This window comes from Manis javanica, chromosome 3, assembly GCF_040802235.1.
Source record: "Manis javanica isolate MJ-LG chromosome 3, MJ_LKY, whole genome shotgun sequence".
Taxonomy (NCBI): Eukaryota; Metazoa; Chordata; class Mammalia; order Pholidota; family Manidae; genus Manis; species Manis javanica.
Window position 1 is genome coordinate 53,348,580 of NC_133158.1, and position 25,937 is coordinate 53,374,516.

At 36.0% G+C, this 25,937-nt stretch overlaps 1 long non-coding RNA gene and 1 other non-coding gene across 2 annotated transcripts; both read right to left on the reverse strand.

Annotated features, from left to right (window-relative positions):
• Positions 1-956: 956 nt before the first annotated feature.
• Positions 957-1,063, reverse strand: LOC140848585 (U6 spliceosomal RNA). The gene has a single exon (XR_012129715.1). It is a non-coding gene; the product is annotated as a U6 spliceosomal RNA (small nuclear RNA).
• Positions 1,064-18,349: 17,286 nt separating this feature from the next.
• LOC118969858 (uncharacterized) lies at positions 18,350-25,693 on the reverse strand. The gene is made up of 4 exons (XR_012128709.1): positions 25,345-25,693; positions 23,564-23,617; positions 19,820-19,943; positions 18,350-18,547 (listed from the first exon to the last, which is right to left on the reverse strand). It is a non-coding gene; the product is annotated as an uncharacterized lncRNA (long non-coding RNA).
• Between the last annotated feature and the right edge of the window lie 244 nt (positions 25,694-25,937).

Consider the following 25,937-nt stretch of genomic DNA (forward strand, 5'->3'; position numbering starts at 1 on the left):
CATCCATGGATGCAGAAGCTTTCTCTTAACACAGGGGGGGTGAGGTTCTAAGCTTCACCACTGTTGTTCCCCAATTTCTCACCTGATGGCCCCCCTGTGACTGTGCCTGTCTTAGGTTGTTCCTCCCTTGAGGAATCTTACCCGTCTCTGGCTAACCAGTCATCTTCCGGGGCCATACATGGAGACGTAAAGTTGGTAAGTGAGAGAGAAGCCATATTGTTTGAAAAGGTTAGCTTTTTACTTCTTTATAGATTTATTCCCTGTGGCTTCTATGCCCAGCACTTGTCTCGAGGTATCTTTACCACCTGGAGGAATTATGATACTCGGTAAATTCAATGTGAAGCACGAATTCTATTTAAGGGTTGTAAATAGGAAGGAAGAAGAAAAGCTATAGAGGTAGCATATGGAAGAAAACATGGGAGGATTGATTATTTCTTTGACATATCTTCTTGTAGAGTACCTTAAGTATGTATAGGTTTTAAACTACTAACTAACTTGCGCACACATATTAACATAATAGGAATACGGTGACATAAACAAAGCAAATCTATAATTACCAGCCATCTCCAGTGAAGCCAAGAAAACCATTTAGGCACCCTAGGCATTTGTGAAAATTAGTCTATGATATGATGGGTATTGTCCAACTGTACTTGAACAGTCTGAGAGAATTCAGACAAATTAAAGCAACCCATTTCTGGGATCTGTTCACATCCCATATGTTCTTTTAAGCATAGATAGTCTATAGTTGTAAGATTTTGGAGCACTACAACTTGCACCCCTCCCAACTCCTGATTGAGTTCCAACAGTACAGATCCGGTCAAATTCGTTGTCTCACTGTATGCACATGCCAGCCTAGACATCTCCCTCCTCATTCCAATGGCAAGTCCAGGAAACAGTGGGGTGGACGTAGCCACAACTGCAGCATCGCCCGGATCCCTGTGGAGGCTTTTTGATGAAAAAATATGGAATACTTCACGAATTTGCATGTCATCCTTGTGCAGGGGCCATGCTAATCTTCTCTGTATCGTTCCAATTTTAGTATATGTGCTGCCGAAGCGAGCACGGATAACGCATTTTTAACCATGCAAGAACTTCCGAAATATGAGACTCAACTCCTCTGATCAATCAACTGAGGACCAAACAGAGGTACCTGGGGGAACTTTGGCAAAGGATGGATGGTTATAATTCAATATATTTAATTTGTTATCTAAGATGAAACCAAAGATGTAGAAGAGAGTAAAAGAATATGTAAACATTATATAACATGAGAAAGTAAAACTAGTTCAACTAAAAATGAAAGAAGGAGATGGAAAGGTAGAGATGAGTTACTTGGTAATTTATAAAGATGATAGTGCTTATTGAAAACTGATAATTCAGATAGGAAGAGCTGAAATAAGAAAATGAGGGGTTAAGGACATTTTTACAAAAAATACATAGTTAACCACTACCACTGGAATAATTATCAAAACATTTATAAATATCAAAATACATTTAAAAAATATTGATTAAAATGCAATATATAGAGAAAGAAGCAAAGCAAATATAACAATACAGTAGTAATTATAACATAAAATACTGTTTTCAGAGATGACACTACCTGATAGCAACTTAATAAATGTGAACAAGCTTAACTTACCTATTAAAATAAAATACTAATTGTGCTCACAAAGAACTGACTATTTTCATGAGAAACATTTAAAGCTCAGTGGTCAAGAAAGTGTGATAATAGAAGTATAAGCAAAGATTAATATAACGAGATACCACCATGCATTTACTAATACGGATAAAATCCCAGAAACTGATAATACCAATTGCTGGCAAAGATGCAAAGCAGAAGGAACACGTAGTAATTGCTGATGAGAATTCAAAACAGTGCAGCCACTTTGGAAGACAGTTCGTCAGTTTCTTAAAAAGCTAAGCATTACCACATCATGTGCTCCAGCAATGGTTCTCCTTGATATTTACCCAAATGATAGGAAATTTGCCTGTGAGCATTTATGGCTGCTTTGTTCATCATTTCCATCAGCTGGAGGTAACGTTCTTCAATAAGTGAATGGATGAATAAACTGCAGTACATCCACCCTACTGAATATTAAGCCATGATTTAGGACTCTGCAATTAAAACCATGTGCTACTGGTGCATGAATAAAAATGCACAAAGGATGAAATTAAAAATCCAGATATAGAGACAAATAACATGAAGATTTAGTGTATGGTTAGGTGAGCACCTCAAGTCACTTGGGCAAGAATAGGCTTTTTAATAAATATTGCCTAGGGCAACTAGATAGCCAACCACTTGTGTAAAACCAAGAAAGAGAAAGTGGATCCATATCTGTCTACAACATGTAAGTAGACAATTCCAACTCTATTGGAATCAAATGTAAATAAAGAAACCATGTAGTACTAATAGAGAAAAGAGGCTTTGAAGTAGGGCTTGCAGTTGGGGAGCGTAATCCCCCCAGCTTTATTCTTCCTTCTCAGGATTGCTTTGGCTATTCTGGGTCTTTTGTGGTTCCATATGAATTTTAGAGCTATTTGTTCTAGTTCATTGAAGCATGGTTGGTGTTTTGATAGGGATTGCTTTGAATCTGTAGATCGCTTTAGGTAGGGTGGTCGTTTTGACAATATTACTTCTTCCTACCCATGAGGATGGATGTATTTCCATTTATTGGTATTTTCTTTAATTTCTCATGAGTGTCTGGTAGTTTTCAGAGTATAAGTCTTTCACTTCCTTGGTTAGGTTTATTCCTAGGTATTTTATTCTTTTTGATGCAATTGTGAATGGAATTGTTTTCCTGATTTCTCTTTCTGCTAGTTCATCTTTAGTGTATTGGGATGCAACACATTTCTGTGTATTAATTATTTATCCTGCAACTTTGCTGAATTCAGATATTAGATCTAGTAGTTTTGGAGTGGATTCTTTAGGGATTTTTATGTACAATATTGTGTCATTTACTAACAGAGACAGGTTAACTTCTTCCTTGCCAGTCTGGATGCCTTTTATTTCTTTGTGTTATCTGATTGCCATGGCTAGGAACTCCAGAACTATGTTGAATAAAACTGGGGAGAGTGGGCATCCTTGTCTTGTTCCCAATCTTAAAGGAAAAGCTTTCAGCTTCTCACTGTTAAGTGTAATGTTGGCTGAGGGTGTATCATCTATGGCCTTCATTATGTTGAGGTACTTGCCCTCTGTCTTGCCAATGGGTTTCAGCCCTGGGCAAGTTCGCTATGGATTCAATGTGACCAATGAAATTTACAGCAAAACATTCTTTGGGGGGAAGGGGTTATACCCAACTTTATTTCCAGGTGGCAGGTCAGTCATTAGAATCCCATTCACTCAGAGCAAGTCTGCATGCAGCAAGCCAGTCTCTGCCTCTGGGCCCCTCTGTCCGCACAGCTATCCTCTGGGCCTCTCTGCCTGCCCCGCCATCCCACACAGCCATCCTCTGGGCCTCTGTCCTTGGCACTGCCACCACTCCAGCCTCTGCTCTGCTCTCCTGCAGTCTTGGAGCCCTGCCACTGTGTCATGCCCAGAGCACTGTGCAGGGCTCTTTATATAGAGTCAAAAGCCATGTATTGCCCACAGGTGTGCAGTGAGCTAGTCTACCATTGCCAGGTGAGAATTCTGGCCACAGGAACTCTCATTTTATCCACATCTTCTATACCCATTTTGTTGAGAGATCTTCTATACCCATTTTGTTGAGAGTTTTTATTATGAATGGATGTTGAATTTTACGGAATCCTTTTTCAACATCTATGGAGATATCATGTGCTTTCTGTCCTTTTAGTTGATGTGGTGGATGACGCTGATGGATTTTCAAATGTTGTACCATCCTTGCATCCCTGGAATAAATCCTACTTGATCATGATGGATGATTTTTTTATCTATTTTTGAATTTGGTTTGCAAATATTTTGTTGAGCATTTTGCATCTCTGTTCATCAGGGATATTGGTCTGTAATTTTCTCTTTTTTGTGGTTTATTTGCCTAATTTTGATATTAGAGTGATGCTGGCCTCATAGAATGAGTTTGGGAGTATGCCCTCCTCTTTTACTTTTTGGAAAACTTTAAGGAGGATGGGTATTAGGTCTTCACTAAATGTTTGATAAAATTCAGCAGTGAAAATATCTGGTCAAGGGATTTTGTTTGTAGGTAGTTTTTTATTACCAATTCAATTTCCTTGCTGGTATTTGGTCTATTCAGATTTTCTGTTTCTTTCTGGGTCAGCAGGAAGGTGATATTTTTCTATAAGTTGTCCAGTTCTTCTAGATTATTCAGTTTGTTAGCATATAATTTTTTATATTATTCTTTCATAATTCTTTGTATTTCTTTGGTGTCTGTAGCGATTTTTCCTTTCTCATTTCTGATTCTGTTTATGTGTGTAGACTCTTTTTTCTTGATGAGTATGGCTAGGGGTTTATCTATTTTGTTTATTTTCTCAAAGCAGCTGTTGCTTTCATTTATTCTTTCTATTGTTTTATTCTTCTCAATTTTATTTACTTCTGCTCTAATCTTTATTATGTCCCACCTTCTACTGACTTTGGGCCTCATTTGTTCTTCTTTTTCTAGTTTCATTAATTGTGAATTTAGACTGTTCATTTGGGATTGTTCTTCTTTCCTGAGGTAGTTCTGTATTGCAATATACTTTCCTCTTAGCACGGCCTTCACTGCATCCCACAGATTTTTGTGGTGTTGAATTATTGTTGTCATTTGTCTCCATATATTGCTTGATCTCTGTTTTTATTTGGTCATTGATCCATTGGTTATTTAGGAGCATGTTGTGAAGCCTCCATGTGTTTGTGGGATTTTTCATTTTCTTTGCATAATTTATTTCTAGTTTCATGCCTTTTTGATCTGAGAAACTGGTTGGTACAATTTCAGTCTTCTTGAATTTACTGAGGCTCTTTTTGTGGCCTAGTGTATGATCTATTCTTGAAAATGTACCATGTGCACTTGAGAAGAATTTGTATCTTGTTGCTTTTAGATGGAGTGTTCTGTAGATGTCTGTAATGTCCATCTGTTCTAATACATTGTTCAGTGCCTCTGTGTTCTTATTTATTTTCTGTCTGGTTGATCTGTTCTTTGGAGTGAGTGGTGTGTTGAAGTCTCCTAAAATGAATGCATTGCATTCTATTTCCCTCTTTAATTCTGTTAGTATTTTTTTTCACATATGTAGGTGATCCTGTGCTGGGTGCATAGATATTTATAACAGTTATATCTTCTTGTTGGACTGACCCCTTTATCATTATGTAATGTCCTTCTTTCTCTCTTGTTACTTCTTTGCTTTGAAGTCTATTTTGTCTGATACAAGTACTGCAGCTCCTGCTTCTTTTTCCCTATTAGTTGCATGAAATATTTTTTTCCATCCCTTCACTTTCAGTTTGTGTACGTCTTTGGGTTTGAAGTGAGTCTCTTGTAGGCAGCATATAGACAGGTCTTGTTTTTTTTTATCCATTCAGTGACTCTATATCTTTTGATTGGTGCCTTCAGTCCATTTACATTTTGGGTGATTATCAATAGGTATGTACTTATTGCCATTGCAGGCTTTAGGTTCGTGTTTATTAAAGGTTCAAGGGCAATAGCCTTACTATATAACAGTCTAATTTAACTCAGTGTGCTTTACATACACAACCTAAAGGTTCTTTTTTTTCCCTCCTTTTTCTTTATCCTCCATTCTTTATATATTAGGTATCATATTCAACTCTTTGTATTTCCCTTGATTGACTTTGGAGGTAGTTGATTTGATTTTGCATATTCTTAGTAATTAATTATTCTACTTTGCCATGGTTTTACTTCTCCTGGTGACAGCTATTTAGCCTTAGAAACACTTCCATCTGTAGCAGTCCCTCCAAAATGCACTGTAGAGGTGGTTTGTGGGAGGTAAGTTCTCTCAGCTTTCCCTTGTCTGAAAATTGTTTAATCCCTCCTTCAAATTTAAATGATAATCTTGCCAGGTAGAGTATTCTTGGTTGATGGCCCTTTTGTTTCATTGCATTAAATATATCATGCCACTCCTTCTGGCCTGTAAGGTTTCTGTTGAGAAGTTTGATGACAGTCTGATGAGTTTTCCTTTGTATGTGATCTTTTTCCTCTCTCGAGCTGCTTTTCAAAGTTTGTCCTTATCCTTGATCTTTGCTGTTTTAATTATTATATGTCTTGTTATTGTTTTCCTTGTGTCCCTTGTGTTGGGAGATCTGTGCAGCTCCATGGCCTGAGAGATTATCTCCTTCCCCAGATTAGGCAAGTTTTCAGCAATTTCTGCCTCAATGACACTTTCTATCCCTTTTTCTCTCTCTTCTTCTTCTGGTACCCCTATAATGTGAATATTTTTCCATTTGGTTGGTCACACAGTTCTCTCCATATTCTTTCATTCTTATAGATCCGTTTTTCTCTTTGTGCCTCAGCTTCTTTGTATTCTCTAATTTCTATTCCATTTACCATCTCTTCTACTACATCGAATCTACTTTTAAATCCCTCCATTGTATGTTGCATTTCAGATATGGAATTTCTTAATGATTGAATGTACATCCTAAATTCATCCCTGAGTTCTTGAATATTTTTCTGTACCTCCATGAGTATGTTTATGATTTTTATTTTTCATTCTCTTTCAGGAAGATTGGTGAGTTCAATTTTATTTGGCCCTTTTATCTGGGATTTGTAAGATTTTGCTCTGAACCAGGTTCCTTTGACATTTCATATTTCTATGTGGTTCCCTGTAGTGTCCAGAAGCTCTAGTCTCTGGAGCTTCTGAGCCCCTGGACTGAGGTTGGGGTTTGCAGGGGTGCAGCACTGGTGCCTGGGGGGAGGGAAGAGCTGTTACCTGCTTCCTGGCTGCAGTGCCTGTCCACAGTCAGAGCCAGTGGGCCAAGCACACAGGTGTAAGCCTATGTGCTTTGTATCTATAGCTGTCTTAGGTGGGGGCTCCCTCTGTCTGGCCTGACACCAGGGCAGGGACTATCCATTTGTGAGTCAGTGCTGGCAGGCCAGGAGGAAGTCACAGCAGACTGCATATCACAGTGGGGGGCCTCAGAGCTTAGTAGCCAGCCACAGGGATGGAGGGCCTGAAATTCATGAGAGCTCCCAACCTACTGGGCAGAGCACACCCAGACAACCTTGTCCACCTATCTCTTCTCCTACGCAGCAATCTCTGTGCAAACCCTGCCCCTTCAGCAGCCCTCTCACTGCTAGGAAGCCTCTCAGACTGCCTTTCTTTTGTCTCAGAGCAGCCATATATGGATCCCTGTCCTCCACAAACAGCTGGAATCTCAGTCTCTCAAATATTCTTCCTGTCTTAGCTTTATAACCCCACTAATCTCGAGAGCACCATGCAATGTAGGTTGTTCTTCCATAGCAGATATTCAGGGCTGGGTGTTCAACAGTCCTAGGTTTCTACCCCCTCCCTGCTATGTTTCTCTTCCTCCCCCTGGTGAGCTTGGGTGGGGGAAGGGCTTGTGTCCCGCTGGATCAAGGCTTTGGTACATTATTCTGTTTTGTGAGGTCTGCTCTGTTCTCCAAGTGTATGTAGTCTGGTACAGCCTTTTTCCTGTTGCTCTTTCAGGATTGTGTTAACTATATTTTCATATTATATGTGGTTTTGGGAGGAGTTCTCTGTCTCACCTCTCACACTGCCATCTTGTATCTTGGGTCTTAAATATGTTCTTAAGAATTTTGCATATGTGTTCATGAGGAATATGGCCTATATTTCTCTCTACAGATATTGCATTTTTATTTTGAGATATGGCTAGCTTCAAAAAAATGTAGAAAATGTTCCATCTTTTCTTCTTTTTTGGAAGAAAGTGTTTAGATTTCACCAGTGAAACCATCTGGTCTTTAAATTGATATTTTTGGCAAGACTTTAAATCATGGGTTCAATTCTTATCTGAGATATAGAACTATCCAGATTTTTTTTCTTCATGGGTCAGTTTCCATAAGTTTACTTGAATATTATAATATATAGTTGAGGCTAGATAAATGCTTTAGCTTTTATTTTAGATATTTTATTTTGTGAAATATTTTAAGCGTACCTCAACAGTAAGAATAAATATTACAACAAACATCATACACCCACCTCCAGATGTAACAATTGTTAATATTTGATGTAATTCTTTACTGTTTATTTTCTCAGGTGCTTTAAAATAATGTACATGCAAACTAAAGTTTTTTATTATTATTTTGCTGAAATGAATAAGATACTTTCCAATAATAATGGGGTTAAAAAATTAGTCTAAAGTTTGATTATCATCACAGAGCCTCTTTAACCTTTAGACATAGAATTCATATGTTTGGATGGAAAAGAAAAGACAGATATTTATAATGAGCATTATGAGGAGGAGAATGAGACTAAGGAATGGAAAGAGAGGAAAAGGAGGAAGAGGAAGGGAAAAAGAAGGAAGAAGAGATAATCATAAAATAAAGATAACAAATAATAATAAAAAAATGCTAAATTTCTTAAAAGAAAATGTTGCCATGCTTGATGATTATATTAATGCATCACAGCAAATTTATTGTGACAAAAGAGTGGAAGTTCAAAGATATTTGCTACATCAGAAAGAGTTTATTATTAGATATCAGATACTGATAGGCAGAGTATGGCTAGGGTGCAATGACTCTACATCCCATGTTAGATTAACCTTACCAATCTAACACTAACATTTAGCTCATTAAATTTTCTTCACATTATTGCCAGAAATCAAGTGGTCCAAATAACAGTCTCATTATCAATATAGGATAAATGAAGTATGCAGTTTATAAAATCAAGTTCTCTTGATGAATCACCCTCACAGAAGACTAAGTCCACAAATTGTAAGTTTTCAGGGTCTATTCATTAGCAGCCAGACCAGTATCTTCCATAGTGCCAGGAACGATAGTAGCCATATCCGTAGCCCCTGTGACCACCGCCATATCCGAAGCCTCCATAGCCACAGCCATAGCCCAGCCTGTGGAAGCTGCCATATCCGCAGCCATAGCCCAGGCCACTGAAGCCTCTATATCCACAGCCCCGGCCTCCATAGTAGCTGCTGTAGTAGGTCATGGTGTCAGGGGTGATGAGTTTAGTTTGGTATCACAGGTCAGTTTTGTGACTGACTGCATAGGGACATTTATATACAGGGATGGGTATGAAAAGCCATACCTCTAAATGCTGTCCAATAGAATGTGTTACTTGAAAACTCTTCCACCTATCTTGTTTCCTAACACCAAACCAGGTCTTCTACTTGCTTAGGTAACTGGTTATTTAAAAGTTAGCCAGTACATTTGAATTTCTCCTTCATTGGGAAATATTTTAATGCTAATAAGATGTTACTGTGTTTATAGTCCTCATATTTCTTGGGCTTCTGAGTATCAAATCCCATAAACAAGTCTCTATAATATCAGGTAGTCTTCAAATTGCATCATATCAGACTGCAATCACCCTCCAATTGTACCCTTTCCTTCCACATTCTATGGCTGTTGACTGTTTACTGAGCCAAGGGTGTTATCCTTCTTCTCCCAAAATTCACATAAATTGAATCATAGTTGTTCCCTGAAATACTAGTCCTATGAAAAATGGCCATCAACCGTGATGTGTGTCTTGTTACAATGTGCATTTAAAGTCAGATAAGAACCACATTTGGTAGCACAATAATAATATTTAATTTTTAAAAGAGCTACAAGTTGAAATCAAAGAATTTCTTAAGCATCATTTCTCATGTAGAATAAGTCTGCTAGGTAGATACCATTGAATATTACATAAAGATTTCCTACTTATCACTATAAACAGCTCCCTGCCACAAATACATTCATCTCCCAGATTCTAATTTTCATATTATCATATAACCATAGAACCTTATAATTCAAATAGACTTGAGGTATCATTTGTGTCCTTTATTATTATTTTTTAACCAATGAGAAAAATACAACTCAGACAAATAGAATTATACAATGATCTCTAATGACAGATGAGGAAGAAAACCTTCGTGTTCCAATTCATCTTTCATTCATCAGGTAAATTTGCAACCAACGTTATGATTGCAGGTTAGGGAGTTCATTCTCCTGGAGTATGCAGCTACCTTGTATTTTTGTTTTTTCTGTTGTTTATTACCACTATCATTAGAAATACATGCCAGTGATATGAAGCCAGTTAACATGTATATCCAGCTAGCTCAGCTTTTTAAAAATTCAAAATAATTGAATATAAGAAAGAATATAGATGAGTTTTGATCTTCATTTATACTTATTACACTTGCTTCCCTCACCAGTTTATTAAAAGTGTAATGTGATTAAGTTCTTATGTATTTCCATACTGATAGAGCTTTGCAATCTACAAACTTGAGGGAATTATTAATGGTAAAACTGCTCTATTTGAATCTGCTTCAGTTCAAGAATTTAGGCTTAATAAATTTCAGGTCAATTGAAAAACAAAATACCATTATCTTTTGTCCTTGTAGTAACTCAGAGAAAGGCAAGTACTTTGCCTTATAGAGGAAACCAATAATGAAGCTCTCGTAAGATTCCGCCTAGGAATTACCTCCCACGTTCTTCTGCTTTACTTGACCCCTAAAAGAGAAGCCAACCTCTAGCTTTAAGTTTTGGCTGGATATAAACACCAAGTGATCTGCACCCTCTTCTCATTCTTAGCCCATACTGCCTCCCACCCACAGAAAGGAGCTGACTCCTCAGTCACCTAGGACTCATGCTGGTTGCTGAAGGAAAGGTACTGTTTTCCTGTCTTTTATCTTCCCAAGGTATCAGTACATTCACATCTTAGTGTTTTCCCAAATATCAGTATTACTGGCTTCTTTTATTTCTTATAACAATTCTTTATTTTCTCTTTAATTAATATACAGTTTTAAAATACATTCACTTAAAAGTCAGCATTATTCTGTGGTTTTGAATCAACTGTGGAAAAATCAAACAATCAAACAGAAACTTCAAGCAGGGTAAGGTGAAAATCCAACCCCCTCAAATGTCTTTCAACTCAATAGACTCTGGACATCAGTCAATTTGTTAAGGAAATAATATATAAGCTTTACTTCATTGTACTTCCAATAGCTACAAAACAAGTGCAAGAACTTAAACACAAGTTAAAAATTAGCACAGCATTTTCATTGGCAATTCAGATGAAGGAATATTTGGAAGTCTATGGAGCGTACACATCTAAGTGAGGCATTGATTGGGAAAGAACAACATAGGATATTTATAGACCTCTTCTATATAATTTATATTTTTATTTTAAAGTGAATAATGATAAAACATATTATTTACCAAGTGATTAATATGGTCCAGGCACTATCTGAAGTCCTTTGTATGTATTAAACCCAAACTCATAGCAATCCTTTGAGGTACTATTATAGTCCTGCTTAATTTTTTGCATGAAGTGACACAGATAATTGGTAGCTAAGCTGAGTTTCAAAACCAGTTTTCTAGTTCAAGAGCTTCTGCTTTTAGTCTACACAGCATTGTACAATACTACCTCTACCATCAGGTAATAATAGAAGTGTTTGCTTTCAGAAGGAGCATGACTTCAGAGAAAACTATTTAACTTTTAAACAATAAGTACTTAAACTAAGTAAAACTATGATACCTTTTTAAAATAAATTTGAAAACATTTTAAATACTTCTTTTTAAATCTACTTTAGCTGACTTAATAAAATAAAGCATTCTTCTCATACATTAACCTCTCTTAGTTCTTTAGCAACATCAAGATAAGTAGTGACTAACGTAATATGATCATTTATAATTATCTATGGGAACCTGAAGGTAGCCTGCATAACCTTTTAATGGTTAATGTATTCAACAAATAGTTATATAATGATCATTACATTCCAGGCACTAATATATGCCATATAAAAAAGAAAAGCAAGCCCACACATTTTATGGAGACTCTAGTATAGGAGACAGATGTTAAGGTATTGATATATATGAAATATGTAACTAATAAATCATGTGTGAAAAAATGAAGTGAAAAGAAAAAAGGAACAAAGAGATCTGTTGGCGGTCCGGGCAGGTTATCTTATCTGTGGTGTAGTCGGTAAAACAACATCAGAGATCGAGTTAGAAAACTGGGTCATCCTCTAGCTTAACCTATGGAGCACTGTGTGATTCCGGGTTTTGTTTATATCTCTCTTCCTTCTAGAGCATATTGCTTTTTCATTGTCATTTCCTGATACTTTCAAATGACTTGACAGAAAATAGCTTGTCTCTCTGAATCAGAAAATTCTCTTACTGCCTCATCCTTCTACTTCTGAAAAGTGTTTTCTGTCTTATCCATTATTTTCTATTTTTCTATTTTAACAATTTTCATCCTTTCCTTTCTTTATTGATCTTTCTTTTCAAAATGTTGGTGGCGCATGGGGATGGAGGTTTAGATTTGCCAGTTACAGCCATTCAAAAAATACACTTCCTTCCTCAGGTTTCCATTGTATCTAATCAAATTATAAATTGTACCTGTAGAAACATTTACTAGGTGCCTAACACTGTCCGGACAGGACACATGGCTGTACCTTGAGCAAACACCAGTGAATACAACATCCTCTAACTCTCCACTTTAAAGAATATCATTAGTGTAATTCTTCAAATGTCATCTCTTTGTTTATTCTTTTTCCCTTCATGTAATCCACAGTATTTTTTAGGAACTTCCATATCAGTGATTAGATTTAATGTTGGAGTTGTATGCCTTAGAACTGACTGAAAAAAAATTCTGTCTTTTTCTCATACACAGACACTTTACACTTAAAGAAAAATGTCATATTAATGAGTATGAGTAGTGAAATATATTAGCAAGCTATTTATACTGAGTCTGCTTAGCATAGTTGAAAAAGAAAAAAACCCATAAAACTAAGGACTGAACACAACACAAATTTGTTGCAGCCAATCCCAACACTGCCCATTAACCTATCCTTATGCAAGTGGGTTCTTCCCCACTCCCTACAGTCATGCCACATGACTTTCTTGCAAACACTGTCTCAGTCTCCCGTTCTCTCATGCTGGCCCAACTCCAAAGAAAATGGTCACCCTCAGGCTGCAGTTCTGGCAACTGCCCACCTTCTCTCTCTCATCTGCCTACTTCTTTCCTTTAACATTTATTTCTAATTCAGTAAGCGAAAAGTATTAATAAAAAAAATGCTGGTCATCTTGTTTCTCACCCACCAGGCACTCAATGTTTTTTCTCTTCCCAAGGGTTTCTATCTTGGCAAATTGCTTCAAAAAATCACCAGTTATCCAAGCCAGGAACCTGGATTCATATCTGAATGAAGCTTCTTTTTCTGCTTCCCCCAAATTAAAATGAATTCTCATTCATTCATTCAACAAATAACAGAGAACATTTATGTCTTGGAGACAAAGTAGTCAAAAGAAAACAAATCTCCCATCCCCACAGGGCTAACATTTTACTGAGGAACACAACTATTTACAGAATGGCTATTTCATACTCAACATCTTTCTAGGCATTGGGAATCATATATCAAAGAAGTAAACAAAACAGACAAAAGCCCTGTCTTCCTGAAGGTTGCATCCTAATGGAGGGGGTACAAGTGATCAATTAATCAAACAATCAAAAGAGTATGTTGCATAGTGATAGTGGTTAATTAACTGCCAAGCGGAAAACATAAAGAAACATTGGGAGATACGCAATGACCAGGTGGGAGTATTGAAATTGTAGATAGACTGGTAGGTAAGCACCTTCCTAGATGGTGACTTTTCATGAGCTGTGTAGCTTTCTGGTGGGAGAACATGCCAAACAGATGGAGCCAAAAGCACAGAGCCCCGAAATGGGGGCATATGAGGCTCTTTTGAGGGCCAATTTGTCTGATGTGGAATGAGCTAGGGGGAGAAAGGAGAAGATTGTAGCAGAGATGTAAGATCATTTGATCTGTGTTGAATGGTTATACTCTTAGCAGCAGCTTTTAAAAATAATTCCATGCATACATGGAGGAACCATAGCAATGGTTTTGCGTCTACTCCATGGAGTGGTAAGTGGTTGTTCAGGGTAGTATAAGAACATGTCTCTTGGTGCAGCAGCATGGAAGATGGCCCCCAAGCCTGTGCCCCCTCCTGGTGTACATACCCTGCGTCACCCCAGCACTGTGGGTGTGATGGGTTTCATTCCTGTAGGTCAGGCTATTTCAGATGACACAGTTGACTTTATCTGGGTGGGCTTGACATAGTCACGTGAGATCCACAAAAGTAGAGTCTGCTCAGGCTACGAGTAGACTCAGAGCATGAGGAGGTTTTGACATGGCTGCTTGCTTGAATGTGGAAGGGGCCATGTGGCAAGGAATGTAGGCAGCCTCTAGATGCTCAGAGTAGACCCCAGCTGACACCCAGCATAGGAATGTGAACTCAGTCCTACAAGTGTAAGAACTGGATTCTGTCGACAACCAGCATGAGCTTGGGAGCAGATTCTTGCCCAGAGCCCCCAGGCAAGATCTCAGTCCAGCTGGTGGTCCTGATTTCAGCTTCAAGATACCCTGAGCAGAGCACCCAGTGGTGCCTTCCCAGATTTCCGACCTACAGAAGTGGGAGCTAAGAAATGGGTGCTGCTTCAAGCTGATAAAATTGTGGTGATATGTTAAGCAGCAATAGAAAATTATGGTCTCTTAACCTTTCTATACTAACTGCTTTGAACACTTGGTTTCTAAAATAAATCATTAACATTATTCCTAAACTTCATCATAAAAATTTTATAGCACACTTATGATTCAAAAGGAGTTCAAGGAGAATTGAGAAAATAGTATCATGTAAAATTTTGAATATTATCCATATTATTACACATCACAAAACTAAGTATAACAGAAGTTGAGCTTCTAAAGACATGCTATAAGACTCTTGAGCATGCTTAGGTGATTGATGCTACTTTAAGGCTACATTCCACCAAAAAAATTTCAAAAGAGCATGCTGTTCTTTATCTAAAGAAATTTTTCTTCTCTGTATAAATCAGCAAACTTAAATTAAAGAAGTTAGCTCCTAGTTCTAGTATGTCACTTAATGTGATTTAATGTGACATTGGACATTAAGCTGAAATTCATTTTGAAAACTAGGATAAAAGTAGTTTTATAATTCAAAGAGCTGTTGTAAATATTAAAGAAGAAAATTCACAGTAAAGTACTTTGAAAATGTAACAAGACAATGTAGTATCTTTACTGAATAAAAACATCCTCAAAGTCTTACTTAGTGAGAGTTCAATGAAAGACTTTAGAAATAGATTTCTGATTAAAACCTTTGACCACCAAACTACAGATATGTCCCACTTTTCAAAAGTTTGCATTCAACCTCTTGGCTTTTACAAGAGATCTATGTTATAATGTACCTGTTTTCACTAACTGAAAGAAATCTGAAGAGGATTTTTCACTTTTATGGAAAAAGGCAAAATAGTGTATATAGCATTCAGCTTTTGTTTTGCAGAGAGCTGAGCCTTTGCAGAGTCAGCAAGCTACCTGAGTAGGCAAAGGTCCCACCAAGCTCCTTCCTGGGAACCACATCAACAGCCTAAAGCCACCATAGCCTTCAACAGTGTCTGTGAGCATCTGTGTTTGATCCTAACTTATTTTATGCATCTGTTCACAAGATATGTCCTAAGATATCAGAAAAGCTTAAGGGAGGCTATTTTTTGGAGTCATGGAATACTCAAATTTTTTTCTGTGTAAATTAATCGCAGTTGTTTCTTTGCTTTATACCATTTCGCTTATAAAAGATTTCATAGGGGTGCTCTACGTTCCAGCTGCTGGAGAAACCTGTAATATCTTTCTGATATGATTGACTTTATAACTTTAATCTTAAAATGGTTACAAAACAGGGCACTGATACTTCTACATTATCTCACTTCAATTTATGCCCCTACTCACAGCAGTTCCTAGATAACTACCACCATTATTTTGATGATGGTTATCCCCTAGGAAGTTGGTAGAGCTTCCCAGGCAATCTAACTATACCTTCCAATTTCTAGTTTCTAAATGGGTCTCGACTAGAAATGTTGAGTGAGTAAATATCTACTAAAGAAACCTGCATGTAGTTATTGGTTATGGGGCAATGGGCTGCCTAGAGCACTGAGACGAACACAAACATGCACCCCCCAATCCATTTGAAATCCTTCCTTCATATATTTTTCCTTAATACTAAGTCTTAATACTAAGTTCAGGTGCCACCTTTTGAGGGAACTTTGCCTTTTGGGGGAACTTTGAGTACACAAAACTTGATTACACACCTATGAGGTCCCATTCCATCCAATATATAAATCTTTCCTGAAAGTTAACACAGAGAATTGTAATGATATATTTACTACCTGAGTTTCCAGTTGACCTGTTAGCTCATCAAAATTCATGGAAACTTTTTGTATCTTTTTACCTCTGGTACTTAGTACAGATCTGGTACAGTATGATGATACATTACTCTTGGTTGTGATGGCTGAATAAATGCATGACTGAGTCCATCATTACAGGCATCAGCTACCACGGCATCACCAAGCACAACAAAACTGAATGAGCTGAGGCTCTTGTTGACACAGTTAGCATGGCTGTTTTTCTTAGATGCCCAAGCCCTGTGCAGAGAGTAATACAGATCTTTTTTGGAATGTGGACTAATCTATGATTTCTTTGTAAAGTTTATGGAAACTTTGCTATTGGTCCCTTGAACTTGTCCTGCATGTGCCATGCTGTATCTTCTGATTACTCTTTGTTACTGATGTCTTTTCCTACTATTTTATGGATCAACAGCTGGAGGCATTCATTATCAGTATTTTCAGTAATACAAGCAGAGATACTAATTTATTTGTCATGATTATCCTATTAATTGAAATAAATTAAGTGTGGCATCTTTCAGGGTTCCCCTGCTTTATTCTAGATTTCACACACTTCTGTCTTTGATCACTTTGATTTACAAAATCCAAAGCTAAGGAAGCCACTGTCATAAATTAATATATAATTGGGTCCAATGTTGCTCTATTCTGTGGTTATTGCCTGAATGCACTTATCTTTCAAAAGCTGTCACTCATTCTAAGATATTTTAAGGGAACTTTCTTCCTGACAACTGAAAAAGCAGTTCCTCAGGGAGGAAATAGAGTTCAATGCAATTGTCATTTTTGCAGGGTTTCATCATCAGTGAAGCAAGTGTCACTTCAAAGAAAAAAGTTGAATAAAAGGTGAAGACACTGACTGGAGGTACAGACAATACATAAACATAACAACCAAGGACAATGCAGGCAGTTCTGAAAGCCTAGAAATAGAAATGGTGCTCAAACACACACACACACACACACACACACACACACACACACACACACACACACACACACACACACACACACACACAAAACATACACTGGGACTTTTGGCCCTCTAAGTAGAATCACTAACATGAATATAATTAGTCTGATTCTCAAGGGGCTAAATAATCAAGGTAGGACATTTTGAGGAGAAAAGATCTGCAGTATGACACATGTCTATTTGAGCACCCAGTGGAAGGTTTCACTGAGCCACATGTCTAAATATAACGTAGAGCTCTGGGCACCTGGAAATAATGACGGCAACTTAGCTTAACCAAGTGCGGTGTAATTCTGAAGGCTGTTTGATCTTCTTCAGTTGTCATTTAAGTGGGGCCATAAAAGCAGCCACAGTAGGAGAAATCCATTAAGAGCACAGCTTCCAAAAACACAGAAGAATTGTGTCCTGCTTGGAAACAGTGAAAGACAGCAGGACTTTGAATACAACAATAGCAAATGTTGCAGTAATGTTACAAAACGATCCCACTATAAAGATACAAGACTGGTTAAGAGTGGCTGCAGCTACGTAGACACACTTTTAACAAAATGCAAAAAAAATTGCTGGGCAGTCCCTTTACCCTCATGGTTACCTGGATTATAGGTATAACCCCATCACCAGGAGCTTCTACAAAACATGCAGTCCAAAGGCACACACATAAACTCACTCAATGTTCATAAATATGGAAAACCTATTTATGAGGAATAGCCAAGACAACTCTGACACATTTAAAATGCCAAAAGAAATTTAATGCAAACTAAATTTTGACATAGCTCACATGAACAGTTTGGAATGACAGTCCTGACAAAAAAGGTATCCAAAAGAAGAATTGTTACCCAAACTGTAAATGTCTTCCCCACTCAAAAATTAGAATTGCAAGTTCAGATGACTTTTATCAAATCAATCTTGGCATGCTGAAATCTGAAGGTCTGTCAAAGTAACCTAGGATTCATTCATCATTAAATTGGAGAAAGACACTGGTAGAATCAACTGTCCAGATGCTGGAATCTGCAAGAGTAAGATTAGCTGAAAGTCTTCAGTCACATGCACGGAGGTGTGCAAGGTTTCTCAGCAGAAGCCAGAGGGCCAGTATCTTCCATAGCAGCATGGATGGTAGTGGCCATATCCATAGTGACCATAGCCACAGCCCAGACTTGGGTAGTAGCCATAACCACAGCCCAGGCCGCCAAAGCCATAGCCCAGACCACCATAATAGTTGCCATAGTAACAGCTCATGGAGTTGAGGGTTTGGGTGAAAGGAAAGTGTTTGCTTGTAGTATTATGAACTTCTCTGCTTCCACAGGGCCCTGTATACACCTTCTGTAGTGGGTGTGACAAGCCAAAATCAATCATGCCTTGTGTTTGAGCAACTAATTTGTATGAAAACTATGCCATTGACATTGTGTTTATTTAAAAGAGAAGCCCTCACACCCATTAATTTCAGAATTCCTTTACTGCTGCTTTAAATTCTTTGAGGTAGTTACACATCTTCAAAACAAATTACTGCCATCTTTAATCTCTGTAACTGAGCTTCATGAGGTTGCAGAGTTTGAAAGCCACATGTGTTATTGAAGCTTGCCATGAAATAGCATCATCCCTCTGCAGACATAAAGCACAAAGGCATGGAGACCCCAGGCTTTAGAGGTCCCGTCCTGTTATCATCAACATTGCCTTGAATTTTGTTTTGAGAGAGACCCAAAGTTTTTTTTACAGGATTGATTCTGGTATTTGATTATAAATACTGTTTCTAGGCTACCTCTCAGTGTTGTCATTCTTCCTCGTCTGTATGTTTTTATGTGATTATATGGTATCTGGTTTTATATGCATCTAAAATGTGTTGCCAGTAAAAAGTAACTACGTATATAATTTGTATGTGCACAACACCAATGTGTGTTATATTTAAGTGTAATGCATATATATTTGAGGAATGTATTGAATGTAAACTGAGTTATATTTAGTATACTAGTATCTAAAGTACATCTGTTTTTGTTAATCACTTTCTTACTTTTTTTAACTGATTACCTGAATATTTCCTACTAATATCCTAGGTTCAGGTAAAGAAAGATCAAATATTTATCCAATACTGCACAGATTATGTGAAACATTCATGATACAACGTGGAGAGTCAATAGTTTAAATTCTAGACTAGTGCATAAAGGTAAAAAGCAATGCTACATTCTCAATGAGTCCTGCCTGACAAAACAGTCCATGAGGTATTTTATTAAGCTTCCTCTTTTCTTCCTTCATTACTGTATGTAATATCCAGTTGCAGTGCTATTTCGTTAATAAAATGTGTTTTCATCTCCATCCAGTTATTGCTGACAGCATAAAGAACAATGATGATGTAAAGAATGATGCTATCGATATGGCACAAAAGCTCTATTTACTCAGGAAAGGATCAGTCTTTATGAAATGGAACTATTAGAGGCAAAACACATTTATTATCTATAGATGGAGATTTTAAAAAAATATCTAATATTAAATCTTTGTATCATTTTATTGACATAATTCCAATGGTGATAATAATTGAAAAGATAATGAATAACTTATTATGAGGCAACTCTATGAGCATTTTGCCATAGGAAAACTCACCATTCTTTATTTGTATACTGTCCAAGTCAATTCTTCAATTTAAGTGAATGGACACTGAAATAAGGTAAGGATTTCCACAATTGCCACTGTTATTGGTCATCTTTCTATGGGGATGTCATCACACCTGGAAAAAAAATAGACTGAGAGATGATATTGTGGAATGTAAATATCACTATAAAGTTGATGTTACAGTTGTACTTGAAACACAAGTAAACCAAACCAAAGCAACTACCAGGGAGAGTAACAAAAGACTACAGTTAGATGAAGAGTTATAAAGTAAACATTACATAATTGAAGTCTTTAATATATGATAAAGGCTCATGTATACTAATAAAGCCTCTTAGAAAATATAATTAAATAATAGATTTTCCAATTTCAATAATGATGTCAAAGAAAGCAATTGATTTATCAAGAAAAGTGCATAATGGTGAAAAAACTTTGGGAAGGACATAGAAGACTTCAATGAATGAAGAGTTTATGCCACCTATGTCATTGTATGGGAAGATAAAATACAGAAATGATTACAATCCTTCCCATTTTAATTCATAAATATAATAGAATCTTAATGTGACTTCCAGGGAAATTTCATAAATTATCTTAATATTTATCTGAAAAAAAGAAGATAGTTTTACACACTGAACTTTTCCAGTTGATACTAAAATACATAAAAGACAGCAGCATGGTACCATGTTAGAATTAACAGTTTATGAGAATACAATAAAAAGTCCAACATATCATTATGTTCACTTATTTTCTAATGTTTTATTTAGGACTTTTACAGTATAAAGAAATATGTTGCATTTTTAGTTATCCTTTGTGTGATCTTTTTAAAGGTTCAGTATAAAAATAATGTTAACTTTACAAAATGCATTTCCATGATCTTTGACTGTCTAGAAAAAAGTAATTTGAAAACATTTATTCGAAATACCCTCATTTTCTTCCATAATTACTAATTTAAATTAAATTGAATTAAATTCAAGAACATAAATATTCTTGAAATATTTATGACAACTTAATATGTTGAAATAAAACATGATTTCTATTAAAATATTTTCAATTGTTTAACATGCAGTCTGAATGTTATTGTGCTATAATTTTGGGGAAAACTTATAGTCGTTGTTATATCTTCTTGTTTATATTTAATTTCATCACACACACACACACACAGTATTTATACCATGAGATTTTTTTTCTGTTTTCCTGGTTCCTCCAACCAACTGATCTACTTAGCAACTTCACTAATTTTCTATTTTCTAATTTTTTAGTGATTGCTATAACTTTTATTATTTCCTCTTTCTATGCACTTTTTAATTGCCTCTTTGGTCTTTTCCTAACATTTGAATTACATAAATATATCTTTAATTTCACTCCTTAAATTGTTACTGTTAAATAATGAATATATTTAAAGCTTGCATGTGTTTTACTTTGTATACTGAGATATAAACCTAGATTTTTAAATTTTCTTAATGTTTTATTGTCATATCCTTGATTTTTTCTTCCACAAATTAATTAAAATTCACATTTCAGAGAATTTTTTATTAAACTAATCCCTAGTTTTCTAGCATCTTTGGTTGCTAATATAAGAAAAAATTATGCTCTATTTTTGTAAACTATTGAGCTTTTTGTGGAACAGAATATATTTGTGTTTTTCCAAATATTCTACAATTTGTTGAAAAGACACTATGGTTAAGAAGATTACTGTTTTTCTATAGCATGAATTATATTTTTCATTTCACCTTGGTCTACTTTTTTCTGTATGCCATCTCTCTAAATTCATAACTGTGTGATAATTATTTAACTCCAGCTGTGCTTCTCTTAAATTCACCTATTTCTAATATTTCCCTTCCTATTATTTCAAGCTCTATTATTTGGCTCACAGTTGACAATAACTTTTCTAACATTATTAGCAATTGCATTCTTATCAACATTACACTCCTACTGTGTAATAATACATTTGGACTATGTGATACTTTTCATTTATACTTTATTCCATAAGATTTTTGCTCCACTTGTTTTCATTCTGTTTTGCTTTTTACATTTTTGGCTATCTTTTATAAATACATACTTACCTTTTTTGTGTTTAAAGAAGATCTCTATTGACACCTAGTGGCACAATACTCCAAATGCATGGAGTAATTACTAGAATTATTGCTTATTAGATAAATATTACCTTTGGAACAATGGGTTAAGGAAGCTTTAGGCAATATCGCAAAGTTTTGGAATTTACATATCTTTAAATTTACCAAGTCATTGAAACTGTTGGTATTATACTCACAAAAAAAGTATATGAATATAACATTTTAAATATAACCTCAGTAGATGGGTAGACAGCCCATAATTCAAGGCACATGAAATTAATAAAAGCTAAGTTAGATGATTTCATAGTCCAGGCATCTTGAGGCCTACAGTGGGATACTCAAATTACCAAAGTAAAAATTAAAGGATATTTTTAATAACAAAAACATGAATCTTACTGTTTTCAATTTTCCTTTACCCATATACAAAAGTAAGATAGTCATTCTCCTACATATTGTAATAGTCAACTTCTTGAATTATGTGACTATTTTCAGAAATGGCTATATAGATCAACCATTTGAAAAACAGTTATGATTATTAGAAAGGAAATTTGTCTCATTTTTTGGTGGGCTTAGTGCTGGAGTATTATTCTAGTAGTAACTCTAGTCAATAAGGCAAATCTTGACTAGTTTCCTTGACATATGTTGTAAGTAGTTCATCTAGAAAAATTCAAGTATTCATCAATAGAGAGGCTGTCAAGGCTTTAATAAGGTTCCTTGAGATTAGGGGCTTACATTGGTAAGGACCCAGGTATTCTTAAGAGCAAAGCTTAGGACTTCAAGTACTTGTCATCACATTAGAATGATCAAATACATTGTGTAATGACTCTGTTAAGTTATCTCAGGCTGACATCAGTAATGATTCAGTTTATGTAACTCTCAGTGTTCTGATTCTTGGCCCAGAACACAACTTTCTGATTACTATCAGTCTTGCCATTCCTTACAGGAAAAGGGTAAGCTAATTACATTGGTTCGAGCTCTTTAGCTGTTCTGACAGTAATTTCTCAGGGTAAATAAATAAATTGGCCTTTGATTATGCTTTAATCCCTCCTAGAAAATAGAGATGATGTGATGATAAAATGGGCTTTAAGTATTTCCCTGTGACAGAAATTTGTCTGTAAATTAATAAAATGATCTGACTATAATTTGGATTTCCATGTAGGTTAACTATAAGAATTTACAAATTAAGCAAACTCAAGTATTGCAGTTCCCGTGATGATGATTTCTTATTGTGTATTAATGAGTTGACATTACATTTTATTGATGATCCACTTGAAATTGTTCATGTTAGTCAGCCCCGGAAAAAAAGATTTGTTCTCACGGTACTAACTGAATCGAACCATCTAACAGCCTGCAAGCTGAAGAGCTAGACTTTGAAGAGGGATAAATTTATCAGGGCAATTAATGTTTTCCTAAGGGGCATCTGGATTTTGATTTTTTTCCCCATGGGAGATTCTGAGTACTTCTCTCTGTGAGCTAAGAATTATGCTGTGAAATTATTTTTTTTCAACATATAGCTGGGGCTAAATCCTGTGCCCACTGTATTCCAGGAACTATATTTACTGAGCCTATTTCTTTAATGCATTTATTGAACCATACTCTGGGCTACTCTGGATGGAAAAGCACATAGACATATGTTATAAGTCACTGCAGTGGCCCCTGTACTTACCTCAGTGATGTGCTCCACACCTGAGCTCCTGTGGCAACCAGATAGCTTCTGCTCCTGTTATTAAAGGTTTTTCTTTAGGCATATGAGTAGCTTAAATACGGAATTTTCCTTCACAACTGTATGTCTTTGCTTCATTTAGGAAGTTCAGTTTATCTCTACCATTTTTTGACCCCTTGCCCTAACCATCTGGTCCATCTCGCCTTTTGCTTTGTATATTGAAATATCCCCCGTGTACTCTGTTATCAGATGACATTATGCTGTAATGAAGACAATTACTCCCATGTCAGTATCCTGGTAGCCCAGCTGTTCCAGTAAACACATAAACAGTTATGTAAAAGTAAAGCATAAAATACATCAGCAGCATGGCAAGAGTTGTTAATTTCAAGTTTTCTTTAGGTCTTCCTTCTGGGACTAGAAACCAGATTGATACAAAGTCCACAGTACTGCAGTAATACACAGGCAATCTTCATATTCTTAAAAAAAAATCTGTAAAGGACAGCCACTTTCATAAAATTCTACTGCTAATGTAGCTAATTGTTAAAGCACATGGCTTCCTGCCTATCCACAACATAAAATTCCTGAACTCCTGGTACTCCTCCAGAAATTTAATCTAGAAATCACTGGGATGAAGCAGGTGTTTGAATTTAGTGAAATAAACAAAACTTATACAGGATTCTTGAGTGTGATGCTCATGATTTTCTAGGTGGAGTTTTAAAAAATATGTCCTGGTACACTAAGAAAGCATTCATCTACAAGTCTTAATCAATAGAAGAGAATGGCATTCAAAAATAAAATAAAACAAATTCATAGTAGAGTTAAACACTTGGACTATAATATTTTCTCCAACCATAATGGGATTACATTTACTGGTGTGTCCTTTGTGGTTATGCTATCTGCTATTGTTGAGGCCTAAGTTTTCTGAACTATGTTCTTGTAACTAAGGAAAAATAAAGCCTAGCATTAAGGAATTTTCATTCTCATATTACATTCTACTTACTGTATACACATCATTTACTTCATTACACAGTATATAATGAACGGTCATGGAAGTATGTTTTTCCGATCTCAGTACAGACATAATATCATCTAAGAAGCAGATTTACTTTTACACTAAATCGTATAATTAATTTTTATGATAGCTTATAGAAAGTATAGAGCTGAAGTCATGGATCATGCCTAGAAAATAAACAAAGACTTCAAAGAATATAATACATGTAATAATCACAATAACTCATACTGAAGATGAGATACAAAGCAATGATGAAACATATGCCCAAAGAGACTTATCACAGCAGTTTTTATAATAAGAAAAAAATGAGAGACAACCTATCTGCAAAAAATAGAGAAATAGAAAAATAAAAGTCATTAATAGCATGGAATGCTTTGCCATAAATAAAAACAATGTCTCAAAGGATTTTTGATGTCATGGGAAATCCGTAGTGGTATAAAGCTAATTAACAAAGAGTAGTATATAAAAATCACTACATGATTTCATTGATCTAAAATATCATAATAAAAAATTGGGGATAAGGGTTGATAATAGTGCCTACCTGACAGGATTGTTGTGAGAACAAAAAGAATATGAAAATAATAAAAATCAGTATGATAGTTCTTATAGCATAAGCATTCGTTAAGTGTTTGCTTTTATTATTGTGCAAAATGTAAGGGGATGTTCTTCTTAAAACATACGGAATACATCATACATCAGGCACTTTGGTGCACAAAGAAAACATTCACCTAAAAGTCTTAATCAACAGAAGAAGAAAAAGACATACACTTACCAAAGATAATGTCTCCAGGACAATTGTCTCAGCTGTTTGTATGGCACATAATCAGAGGATAGTGATGGAAATCAAACATTTGCCTAAAAGAATAAAAAATATAGACCAAGGGCACAAAACAAAAGACTAGCATCCTGGGCTACCTGGAAACATAACTGAGCATACCAGTAAGTTGCAGCAGACAGATGAAGATGTCATAAGAAGTCAACCCTCCAACATAAAATAATATAAAAGTAGTAAGTCACTGTGGCTTTAAATTCACTCATTCTCATCAACATCCATCCAACAAATGTGCATGAACTATAAGGTCCTTTTTGAAGCTTTAATGATACTTACTGGAAAAAAAGCTACCAAGAGACAAAAGTCCTCATCCTCACAGGAGTATATTCTCCTTGGTGAGAACAAGATATCAGATGATGATAAATGACACTGAAGAAAACAGGGTACAAAAGTGGGTGTGCAGCCAGGGAGTTGACATTTTCAATAGCGTGGCCAGGGAAGCTTGACTGAGAAGGGCATTTGGAGACAGCTGTCAGAGGAGATGAGGGAGCAAACTGTGCTGGCATTTGGGAGAAGAACGGTGACCTTTGGGA